The 13,166-nt window shown below is 42.5% G+C and overlaps 1 long non-coding RNA gene across 2 annotated transcripts; it reads left to right on the top strand.

The window, feature by feature from the left end:
- Positions 1–1,897: 1,897 nt before the first annotated feature.
- Positions 1,898–8,248, top strand: LOC309542744. 2 transcript variants are annotated; one of them, XR_014224394.1, is made up of 4 exons: positions 1,898–2,591; positions 3,278–3,352; positions 6,823–6,907; positions 7,998–8,248. It is a non-coding gene; the product is annotated as an uncharacterized lncRNA (long non-coding RNA). The 2 variants fall into 2 exon arrangements; XR_014224395.1 differs by lacking the exon at positions 1,898–2,591 and having other exon boundaries at positions 2,729–3,352.
- Positions 8,249–13,166: the final 4,918 nt, after the last annotated feature.

Below are 13,166 nucleotides of genomic sequence, written 5' to 3'. Positions count from 1 at the left end.
TTCCATGTGCATCTTTTAAAAATTAATTTTCACATACTAATTACAACTCACATTATTACAATGTGAGAGGAGGAAACAAAAACCATGGTACAAAGATATGGTACAAAAGCTATATTCCTCCATCAAACAATGATACTTTTTAGGCTGTACTCCTATACTGTACACACTTACCTGGAAGGAAACCTGCTACTGAATGCAACAGGACTGATTTCTGAGTAGACATGTAGGAGTTGGTGCCATTTGGTCAATTAATCAGTTAAATGTAAATAATCTGCATACTGAAAACATCAGCATGGGTGTCTCTTTTGAGGGCACCGAAGGAACTATGATACAAGTTATTAAATGAACAGCCCTGTTATTCTTCACGTTTCAGCATTTTGGGCCTCAAAGTGGTCACGTGCCTTTGAAATGTCATTCTGCAATTATACTAGTTAGCTTTTAAAAGATGCCATAAGATTTTTTGCAAGAACCACCCAAAACAAAAACAAAACAAAAACACAACTATTCTTCTGAAGCATATTATTAATTAACTAATTAATTAAATTTGTTAGTCGCTTTAACTTGCCCAAGGCAACCTGAAACAACTTACCGGTACAAACGTATCTGTGGACAGTAGCCTTTTCCACAGCCTGTTTCCCTGTGAATATGCATGCAGCTGCCATTATTCCAAAATCATTTGTTGTGATATGCATTTGCTCCCATCTACTTGCCTGGAGTTAAAATGGGGTACACCTGCAAATAATGATTTTAATGCAATGAGTACAGTGGTACCTTGGGTTAAGTACTTAATTTGTTCCGGAGGTCCATTCTTAACCTGAAACTGTTCTTAACCTGAAGCACCACTTTAGCTAATGGGGCCTCCTGCTGCCGCCGCACCGCTGGAGCACAATTTCTGTTCTCATCCTGAAGCAAAGTTCTTAACCTGAGCTACTATTTCTGGGTTAGCGGAGTCTGTAACCTGAAGCGTATGTAACCTGAAGTGTCTGTAACCTGAGGTACCACTGTAATGTCTTGCTTCAGAGATATTACTTTAATAGCGATATAATCTAATTAGACAGTTCAATTGTGTTTGCTCAGCTAAATGCAAGTCCTTCTTCTGCTGGACACATCTCAAGTTACTCCTATATTTATGTGGATGAAGAATGAGTGAGAAAGCCAAGAGTGACTCTGGATGTGACGCTTAGATGGTCTCGTATAACCTCCTGATTTTACTTGTCTATTAAAAGCACAGATCTCTATAGCACTCTTAGGGAGCTGGCATTTTTTGTCTTAGTAATTTTGAAATGGTTCCAGTGCATCAGATTCTTTCGTCTTTATACTGATTAAATCAGTTCTGACTTTCTTGCTGATCTTACATTAGAGACCTGAGAAATGCCCTGTAATTTCTCTTTGAAATTCTCTCTGAAGCTGCCCATTTTTTCTATGTCAAAACTCATAGCCAACCAATCAATGACAAACCATTAAAATCTAATACTTTAAATAATAACTACTTTAAAATGCTTGGGTAGGACAGACTTTGTAACACATATTATTTTAATTAAGGCATGCAATTTCCCGAAGTACCGTATTTTTTGCACCATAACACTCACTTTTTTCCTCCTAAAAAGTAAGGGGAAATGTCTGTGCGTGTTATGGAGGGAATGCCTAAGGGTGGCATGCCTACAGATTTTCCTCCTCTAAAAACTACGTGCGTGTTATGGTCGGGTGCGTGTTATAGAGCGAAAAATACGGTACATTCAATACTGTGCAACTCCGCATGCATTTCCTCAAGAAAATAACATTTATTTATTATGTTATTTATTAAAAACAGTTATAGATACACTTTCTGTTGCATTGCAATGCCCAAAGTGGCTTACAACCAACATTAATTAATGTATGAAAGCAATAAATAGCATCAGCAGCAAACACAAAGTTAGGGGATCGTAGCCAATACAAAACTCAGCTAAGTCCATAAGCTTTTTGAAATGACATGAGGGGTTTTTTTTAATGGCAATGAAAAGCTCACCGGAAGTGGGCAAAGCAGATTTCCCAGGATCATAAAATTTGGGAGAGACCTCAAAGGACATCTAGACCCATCTGTTGCAGATGCTGATCTGTGGCCATCCAGCCTCTACTCAAAAACCTCTGGTGAAAAAGAGCCCACTACCTTCTTGACAGTTCATACTATCAGGAATTCTTCCTAATGTTTAGCTGAAGCTCCCTTTCTTGTATTTTGACTCCATTGGTTTGGGCCCTGCTCTCTAGAATCATTGAAAACAAATGTGCTTCATCACCTCTATGTGGCATCCCTTTGAAAATGACAGTATCATATTCCCTCTTAATAACCTCTTCTCCTGGCTAAAATATACTTCGTTCCTCTGATCTTTCCTCATAGAACTTGGTCTCCAGGGCTCTCACCATTCTGCAGACAAATTCCAGAGAACATGGTGCCCACCAAGGGATAAAGTACTGAATGAACCCTGGAGAAAGCCCTTTTTTGATGGTGGTGACTGGTGAAATGATGATAAGACCCTCTGTGGCGTTTGTACGGAGCCCCCGGTCGTCTCACGGACTATTGACCCGTACACCACTAATTCGCTGCCACCAACCAGGTAAAGGTAAAGGTAAAGGGACCCCTGACCATTAGGTCCAGTCGTGGCTGACTCTGGGGTTGCGGTGCTCATCTCGCTTTATTGGCTGAGGGAGCCGGCGTACAGCTTCCAGGTCATCTGGCCAGCATGACTAAGCTGCTTCTGGCGAACCAGAGCAGCGCATGGAAATGCTGTTTACCTTCCCGCCAGAGTGGTACCTATTTATCTACTTGCACTTTGACATGCTTTCAAACTGCTAGGTTGGCAGGAGCAGGGACCAAGCAACGGAAGCTCACCCGGGGATTCGAACCGTGGGGATTCGAACCGCTGACCTTCTGATCGGCAAGTCCTAGGCTCTGTGGTTTAACCCACAGTCCCCGGTAAATCACTTAGTCCCAGTCAGGTTCTCAAGTTAACAAAGATTATTTCAAACACAAACAAACTTTAACTGCATTCCAAATGTTGTTATTCTTTACCTTCATAGTCTTATTTTATCCTGTCTCTATCTCTTCTACCTCCCCTCACACAAGAACCCACTGCACTAACTGTCTCTCTATTTCCAACTGCCTTTCCCAACCAAACAACCAACCAACTAACCACCACCAACTAACTCAAAGCTCGGGCTAAGCCCTTTTATAAACAGGTAGGCTCCACCTCCGGCTTTCTGATTGGTCTACATTTTAACCCTTTCTCTCTCCCCTGTACAGACATTTTCTAAACGAATGGGCAAACGCCACATCCTCCAACAAATACATGTTACAGCGGAAAGGCTCAAGTGGAAGGCAAGCATTCTGGTCTTAATGTTTTAGAGATTGGGGTCCCCATTGTGACACTGAGGGCACTGTGTGTCATGGAGACACCTCCCTGCTTTGTGACCACCCAGATCCCCTGCCCCTAGTATTTTTATTTTTTTGTTTTGTTACCATAATTGGAGCTGGACTAGCTGGAAACAAAATGCAGGGATGCAACCACCCCACCCTCTTACCTGACTTTCCCTTAGAATGTTTCTGGGTTCCAAGTGGGGGTGCTCTGCAGGCTTTTTGGGGGGATCTGTTGGTTTCTACAATTTTTTTCTTTTATTTATTTGGGAAGTGTTACCTACTTTTTTGGTCTGTGTTTTATTTTATGTTTCCGAGTGGGGAGGGGGTGTACATGCCCCCAGAATGAAAAATGTTGAGGACCATTGATTTAGGGCTTAAAAAGTAATAAATCTGCACTTTCCATTGGACTATGAAACACTACTCAGAATGTCAAAGGTACAATCCAGCCAATGTTACAATCCTATTAATTTAATAGTGGAGTTTAGCACCCTCCTTTTGAAATCACTGGAACCGAGGAGTGTTGTACCTGGGCTGCATTTTGCCCCAGCTGCCTGTACTCCTTGAAAAGTCTTTTTTGCAGGCAAGAAACATGATTATTGTCTGTTGTTGTTTTTTGCCCTGTGGTGAAATTAAACAGAAGAAGAGAGATAAAGTCCCAAGAAATCAGCAAGGGAACTTCCATATTGCAAGTGAAAGATGGCAGGAGATCATTCACAAAAATGGAAAGAATATATCATATAGTTATCAGATGGAGACTGTGAACTCTAAAGATCAATTTTCTTTGAAGACTTTTAAAATGTCAAGCTGATTTACATAATTAAATACTAAGAGGGGGTATTTATGAAGGTAATAAATGTGAAGCTTTGTTCCTTATATTCCAAAACCTAAAACTCTTTTTAACAGGAACTTTTAGATGTCACACTGATTACACGTACCCTAGCAACCAGAGTGTTGTTGAAACGTTAAGTGTATGAGTCATTGTAAAAAAAATTAAAAATACAGTGGGACGTTGTGAATTTTAATACATGGCACAGCAATCCTTCATAGGAAATTATTGAGTTAAAACTTTAGGCAAAAGTTTAAGTAAAATTAAATGACCCACTTGTTGTACACCCCTAATGTAGTTCTGTGGTTTCAGAAAGTATTGTTACATTCCATCCTAATCTCTCAGCAGTAAGATATTCCAAGGTTTTTAGGTGCTTATCCAGGGTTTGTGTTTCCTTTTGGGAATGAGGGACCATGGAGACTTAATGATATATGGTTTACTTACACATATGTACAACCCGAGCCTGAGTACATTCCCTATTCCAGTCAGATCTTTAAATACCTAGAGACCTGGAAAACAAGGCTGAAATATATGTGTGTGTACACACACACACACACACACACACACACACACATATGGCACATCAAATATTTTCAGCTAACAGACCAGATTCTGGAGATACAGTAATCCCTTTTATATAGGGACAGCTGCAAATACAGACAACCTGACAGAAGCAATTTGAATTTCTTCCAGTCAGGAAAAATGACTAATGTTGGCTTGTTTATTGGCAGTCTTCCGCTACCACTGCAACCTTCTAAAACAATAGTCAACCTGCTTCCCACCTGAATCTCCAACCACATACCTTGTTTCTTGATTCCATTAGGTTCAGTTTGTTTTCTTCATCAAGGAAACAAAAGAGGACTTTTTAACCTATTAGTCACTCCACAGGAGTAGGCAGACGCCCACTCACTTAGAAGTTTTTCAAGAGATTGGAGAAATAGGGAAAGTTTGAGGGAAAGGAAAACCACATGTGCAAATGAACACCTAACAGAGCACCAGGTTATTTTTGTTCAGTGACACTTCTGGGTTCTTAACATCTCGACGCAACAATTTCAAAGGGAGCTTTTATATGAATCTCTTTTCAAAATTCAACCATCCTACTCATAAGAGTTGGAAAGGAGACACAAAACGTTGCAGGTCCAGGGGTTGTTTTTTAATGTTATTCAGTGGTATGGTCCCTGCCCCTTTCCCTTCACCAGAGTATCCCCTTGTATGCTCTAACTGTATGCAACCTGAGGCCCAAGAGATATAATTCCATGCACCACATCCTTCCATCCAAGTTGTGGTTCCCTGGTTTAATATCCTGGGTGGTAGGGTGCGATTAAAGCAATGACAAACCTAGACAGCATCTTAAAAAACAGAGACATCACCTTGCCAACAAAGGCCAGTATAGTTAAAGCTATGGTTTTCCCAGTAGTGATGTATGGAAGTGAGAGCTGGACATAAAGAAGGCTGATCGCTGAAGAATTGATGCATTTGAATTATGGTGCTGGAGGAGACTCTTGAGAGTCCCATGGACTGCAAGAAGATCAAACCTATCCATTCTTAAGGAAATCAGCCCTGAGTGCTCACTGGAAGGACAGATCGTGAAGCTGAGGCGCCAATACTTTGGCCACCTCATGAGAAGAGAAGACTCCCTGGAAAAGACCCTGATGTTGGGAAAGATGGAGGGCACAAGGAGAAGGGGACGGCAGAGGACGAGATGGTTGGATAGTGTTCTCGAAGCTATCAGCATGAGTTTGACCAAACTGTGGGAGGCAGTGGAAGACAGGAGTGCCTGGCGTGCTCTGGTCCATGAAGTCACGAAGAGTCGGACACGACTAAACGACTAAACAACAACAAGGGTGTGATTGCGTGCTGAGCATTTCCTATGCTGTTTTCTTTTATTCTATTTATTATTGCATTTATATCCCACCTTTCCTGCAAGGAGCTCAAGTTGGAGAGTGTATGAGTCTCATCTTCCACATTTCACCCTCATCACAAGCCCATGAGCTAGCTTGGGCTGCAGTTTTGACTGCGCAATGTCACCCACTTGAACGCTGGTTCCCCCAGGTTCTGTTCCAACATTCCAACCACTGGGCCACCCTGTTAGTAGCAGCACTGTCTATTTCCCCCCTTTTCATTTATGTCAATGCACGGGAACATTATTGCACTAGGTCTGGGGCTGGTGCAAAGTTGCATCATTGCTTAGGCCAGGCATAGGCAAACTCCGGCCCTCCATATATTTGGGACTACAATTCCCATCATCCCTAGCTAACAGGACCAGCGGTCAGGGATGATGGGAACTATAGTCCCCAAAATCTGGAGGGCCGGAGTTTGCCTATGCCTGGCTTCGGCCATGGTTTGGAGGAATATAGGATATGTTCAGAGTCTGCTGCTCCCCTGGGCTGCTCACAATCCTAAACCTTTTTGGATGTTCTCTGACACACCTGAGGTGTTCCAACGTCAGTTTTCCCCTGTGTTCTGCCAAGATAGTGGGGCTTGTGCCAAATTCTATGGACCCCAAGAGAGCATAACTGGAGTATAGGATTGCCTCGGGGGGGGGGGAACAATTTTAATACAGAAGCTTCAAAACAATTACAGATCGTCATGACAGAATCATCAGGGGCTGCTTTCTTTTGCTGGGCCAATCAAGCGAGGAAGCAGCTTGGAACCAGGGTGGACGCAGGAAATCAGTTCACATCAGCAAGGCAAGGTTTATTTAAGGAATGAGTCTTGACAACTGGGAGCAAACACCACATTTGTGGTAATAGAAAGCAAGTGTTTCCTTTGTCCTCCACAAACTTGTAACTCATAAGGGGGGCAGCCAGGATATGGACATAAAATGACACTACTCTGTGTTTTATACAGGGCAAAACTTGGCTTCACCCAGGTCAAATACCCAGTTTGGCAACCCACCATGCACATTTATTCACACATAGGCTGGGATCCTCAATGGCAACCCTCTGGAAGTTTCACCTGGGTCAAAAAACCTGGCTAGGCCCCTGTAGCTACATTCATTTGTCTTAGATGAATGCAAAATTGTGTTTTTGAACGTGTGACCTAGTAGATATAGGGCTGGAGTTGAAGTGGAAATACAGTGGTACCTTGGGTTACATACGTTTCAGGTTACATATGCTTCAGGTTACAGACTCCACTAACCCAGAAATAGTACCTCGGGTTAAGAACTTTGCTTCAGGATGAGAACAGAAATCGTGCTCCGGCGGAGCGGCAGCAGCAGGAGGCCCCATTAGTTAAAGTGGTGCTTCAGGTTAAGAACAGTTTCAGGTTAAGAACGGACCTCCGGAACGAATTAATTACTTAACCTGAGGTCCCACTGTACCAGGGTTCTAATCCACCCTCATCTGAGTTTTCTGCTCCAAGGGGAATGCAGTAAACTGCTATAGTTGCTTCAGTGGGAAAAACCCCCACATGAATTCCTCTTCTTAGATAAAAAACATACTCGAAAGATTTTACCATTTAAAATAATGTATATATTTTTGGAGGACCAGCATGCCTGCCTGCTGGTTTATTACCTATGGGCTTGGTCCCAGCATGCCTCTTTTCTCGTTTCCTCGCCAGCTGGCAGGGTAATTCTCTCCATGCAGAGGGCAGTCAACAGTGACTTCTTCCTTAGATCACCTGGGGCAACAGCAGCTGTTAAATGTGAGCTGCTTTTCTTGCTGCTGCATTTGCTCTCCATCTTTCTTAATTTTTAATGGGGAGAGGAAATCGAACAGCCCAAGAAAATTAAGACATCTAAACACAGTTTCTCTTTCCCCCTCCCCTTATTTGTTGTAGAAATCCAGATGTTTCCCTCTTTGGCAAGGATATCTCGTATTTCTGTGCATGAACCATGAAAAGTGTAGTTCTTCTCTAAGATGGTGCAGCCATTGCGATCCTGACTGTCAGATGCATTAAATGCGCTTGCATGCTAGATTGTTGCATTAAATGCACTTGCATGCAAGTTTGTTGTGAACCTCCCTGAGATCTGTGAGAATAGGGCGGTATACAAATTTAACAATAAATAAATAAATAATCAGTTGGGTGCATCTAGAGTCTAGACCAGGGGTCTGCAACCCGCGGCTCCGGAGCAGCATGTGGCTCTTTTACACCTTTGCCGTGGCTCCGGGGCGGATACTAGTGAGGGGAGGAGGCGCATTGTGCGCCCCGACACTCCCCACTGTGGCGGGCGCTGTACTGGCTGTGACGTCACATGGGGGCAGTGCATGCGTTAGTCACGCACCATCCCGACATCACCTTCCCGCCCGCTGTCAGATCGCGGCTCCGGAGATATATTTGTTTTAAATGTTGCAACGGTTTTGCGGCTCCCAGTTTTTTCCCCCTTTGGAAACGGGTCCAAGTGGCTCTTTTTGTCATAAAGGTTGCAGACCCCTGGTCTAGACTGTCACTCTCTTTGCATGGGATTCAGTTGTATTCCAGCAAATTCAGGGTGTACAATTTTAGTTGATTGGGATGTCATGTGCAACAAACCCGCTGTCCCAAAAGTTAAGACTTTTTACGATAACATCTTGGGATGTTAAGGGGGGAAAGTCGGTTGTATTTCAATTATGGCCAAAAAAAGTAAAACAATTTCTTATCTTAGAAGACAATTGTCTATTTCCATAGTATTGCATAGAATTTAATGTATTATGTTGACACTACTGAATCCCAGACAGATTTTTGAACTCTACTTTAAAAATGAAGCACTCTTACGACGTTTACTGTGCCACGGTGTTACTGATGTTGCTATGTGCCCACAAGAAATGAGTTGCCTTGTAAAGACTGAATAAAACTAAATTTAGCTTGGGGGAGGGGAGGAGGAGAAGCTGTTAAAGGCTTGTCTTTCATTCAGCTATTTTTATCTTCAAAGACTTCCTCATCAGCATCTCACAACAGCAAGCTTTGAAAGCATTTTGAAAAGATTAAAACAACACTCTGTTTATCATCCCTGTTTGCTGTGCCAAAAGATATCCCTATGGGTAACTAATTTCTGTTTCCTGAATTTAGAAATTTTAAATGTAAATACAGCAACTGAGATGGCAAGATCTACTTCCATTGTCAAGAGGTTTTTTTATTGGAACAAACTACCTAATAATATAGGCAATAAACATTTTAACAATAAAGGGAAAGTGATTTTTACTTAATCCTTCAGAGCTACTGTAGTCAATAATAATCTGAATTATCATCATCATCATCATCATCATTATTTTAGGTCAAGGCAGGGCCTGCCCTACCAAAAGGCAGAGTGAGACAGCTGCCTCAGACAGCAAATTTGAGGGGTGGAAAGTGACTAGAAAGTTTACCATGTGGTCTGCCCTATGGCCCTTAAGCTAGCTTGCTGCTCTAGCATAGCAGGCACACTGGAGAGGTAACCTGGAGTGACCTGCCTCAGGCAGCATGCTCGGGGCGGGAGCATTGGTGGCAAACCTGCTTCAGGAACCAAAAGGTCTCAGGCTGGTCTTGGGTCAAGATCATATTTAGTAAAAAAGCAACCTCACAGGGTGAGAGCACCAAAAGGGGTGGTTGTGGTGGAGGAGCCACCAAACCCCAAAATCTCAGTGGAAGCTGTGTGTTTCCCCTCTCTTCCTTTGGCTTGCTTACTTATTTATTCTTGCAATCCCGCCTCCCCCCTCCACGCTCCAGTTCCAGTGTGTGTTGAGAGAATGAGTCCCCAGGGCACTTTCTTTTGGTTCTCAACACCAAAGCTTTGATGGCAGAGGGTATATTTCAGCATCTGCAAAAAGGAGGCCTCAACAGGTGCTCTACAAAGAGAGGGAGGCCACAAACTCCTATGGCCCCCAGGACACCTCACAAGGAACTGAGCCTTAAGCAATTTTGAGTCATTTTTTGAATTATGTTTTCAACACTTCTGCAGCTTGGTTCTGCACATTTTGTTCAGTGATGAGACATCAAGTACTATTGTAAATTATTTTATACTGGCATACTGAAGGCATAAAGATGCCTGTCTTTTCTGATGGCATTTAAGCAGAGCCTGGTTGACCATCTGTCAGGGGTTCTGTAGAACATCCAGCAGATTGTGCAGTGAGCAGGAAGTTGGACCAAATAACTTCCAGTTATCCCTCTCGACATTATAATAATTATTTTCAGTTATTAGTATTGCATTTGCATTCCTCTAAGGAGCTCAAATGGGCATACATGGTCCTGCCCTTCCTCATTTAAAATCCACAACAACCCTGTGAGGGTAGGTTAGGCTGCGAGATTGTGCCTGAGTGGGGATTTGAACTCTGGTCACCCAGCTCCTAATCCGATACCCTACACCACATTGGCGCTCGCTCTCTCCGTCTCTTTGAAAATGTTTTTATTAATTTTCAATTTTATATCACAGTTGCAACAACGCAACTCACAACATATTAACTGCAATGCCATAAACTATCAAAGCATAGTCCTTGAAAGTTAAGTCACATGGGGTCTCTCTTGCTTTTATTCTATTCTATATTTCTGGCTCCATAGTTAAAACTACTTAGCAGAGGAAGCTGCCAAAAATAATACTAACGAAGTGGTGCAGAGAGGGAAACAGGATGAACCGCTTTGCACCCCACAATGCCTGGCAACCAGAGCAAGACAAAACATAGAGCAGAAAATAAGCCAAATCTACTGTTCAGCACTGTGACAGTAGGAAACATCTTGATATTTTTATGCTTAATGGACACTGTAATCCAAGTTAAAACACCTGATTGTTCAGCATGAGTCAAGAAGGGGAATTTCAACATGTCGGTCATAAAAGGCGTGCTGAGTAAGACAGGAAGTGAGGAATTTTTTGTTTGGTGGGACTAATATGCCCCTGCAGTTTTAAAATGTTGGTAGGTAAACAACTCTGGATTTTACTTCCACATTTTGCACTTCAGCGATTGAAAACGCTGGTGGTGAAAAAGATCTCAATAATTAACAGAATGTGACATCAGATAGCATGATGAGTTCTGTGCCCTCCCATGGGAACGTCTGGGCTGAGTGGACTACAAACAGCCAATCACATTTATTGCTCACCCCAGGGGCATGAATCAGTTAAACATATACTATAACAGCTTGTTGAGCTTCTACCATTTAGCTCCCAGTGCTCCAGCCGAGATGTTCCTTTCCTCCTGCAACTGCCACCGCAGGAGGCTTCTGAAGTCCCATATTGTTCTGAGCCTGAGAAGATGGAAGCAGCAGCAGAAACACCAGTGTGTTCCAGCTGCGGTGGCCCTTTTCTCCCCCAACTGTCTCTACAGGGAAAAGAGGGAACCTAGTGTGAGAACCAAGCATGACAAAAACCCAGCATTTCAATAAGGGGTTTCCTCCCATTTGCTTTTCTGGTTTTATTTTGTTTGTTTTATTGCATAATTTTTATGAATACTCATTATTTTAATCTTATTATGTTAACCACTTTGTAATCTCCCCTGAAATGTGGTAGATAAAAACCTCTTACAGACCGATAAATAAATACCACTATGTGCTCAGCTCCACATCTGAGTTATGAGTTCTTAATGAAAAGTCCACAGTGTCAATCTTTTTTTCTTCTCTTCCCTTTTCCAGAGACACAATATGGGGGTTTTGTGTTTGTGTGTGCAGGTTAATCTTGCATTGTAAGGAATTAAGTTTACTTACTGTGCTTGTAAAAGTGGTTGTACTGGTCCTTTCAGAGACCTGCTACAAGTACAGTGGTGCCTCGCAAGACGAAAAGAATCCGTTCTGTGATTCTCTTCGTCTAGCGGTTTTTTCGTCTTGCGAAGCAAGCCCATTGACGGATTAGCAGATTAGCGCTATTAGCGGCTTATCTGCTGATCAGATCAGCTGATAAGCGGCTTAGCGGCTTAGAAAAAGAGGGGGGGGAGGAAAAAAACCAGCAGGAACTCGCAAGACATTGTCATCTTGCGAAGCAAGCCCATAGGAAATTTGTTTTGCGAAGCACCTCCAAAACGGAAAACTCTTTCGTCTAGCGAGTTCTCTGTCTTGCGAGGCATTCGTCTTGCGGGGCACCACTGTACTTACATTGCAAGATAAAGCTAAGGGACTGCATTGTTGCGTTATTACAAAGCACAGATTTGAGCTGCTCTCTTTCTCTGAAGCATGGATTGGAATTTAGGTTGCACAATTATAGTTGATGGGGTGGGGGTCATTCACAACAAACCCTCTTCAAATATAGGACTTTATGCAATGAAGATAACAGAAGAAAACCACCTCACAAAATCATTAAATAGCCAACATCTTCTAACCACTCTACAAACTAATCAGTATGTCTTCTTCTTTGGTGATCACTCATAGCCGAGTAAGATTGTCTTCTATGAACCTGGTCTTAACAGTGAGTCCATAAGTGACTGTGGAGGCCAATTCTGGATCCACACATCCTTTCACAGTGGGGACATAGGTTTCCGGATGGGAGTTGATCAAGGTGAGAGTTTGCCAAACATGCTTTCCTCTTAGCCCATTTCTCCCTTTCATCCTGAGTTCAAGCATCTTAAATTTTATGACACCTTTGGTAAAGGCTGTTCTCCAATTGAAGCACTCGCAGGCCAGTGTTTCCCAATTGTCGGTGTTTATACTACATTTTTTATATTTGCCTTGAGAGAGTCTTTAAACCTCTTTTGTTGACCACCAGCATTGCGCTTTCCATTTTAAAGTTCGGAATAGAGTAGATGCTTTGGAAGACGATAATCAGGGCATCCAAACAACATAACCAGTCCAACAAAATTGATGTTGAAGAATCATTGCTTTAACACTGGTGATCTTTGCTTCTTCCAGTACACTGCCATTAGTTTGCCTATTTTCCCAAATGTGTATAATTTTTCGGAGACACCGTTGATGGAATCTTTTGAGGGTTGGAGATGGTGTTTATAAGTGGTCCATGCTTCACAAACCAAATCTTAATGAATGCTCATTTAAAAAGCCAATGCTGTCTATTTCTCTGCGAAGAAATTGATAAATAGGTTGTCTGACTGGATTTCACACACTGGCCTTCCCTGTTATACC

The sequence above is a fragment of the Podarcis vaucheri genome, assembly GCF_965113315.1.
Source record: "Podarcis vaucheri genome assembly, chromosome: 1".
Taxonomy (NCBI): domain Eukaryota; kingdom Metazoa; phylum Chordata; class Lepidosauria; order Squamata; family Lacertidae; genus Podarcis; species Podarcis vaucheri.
This window is presented reverse-complemented; position numbering and strand designations above follow the sequence as displayed.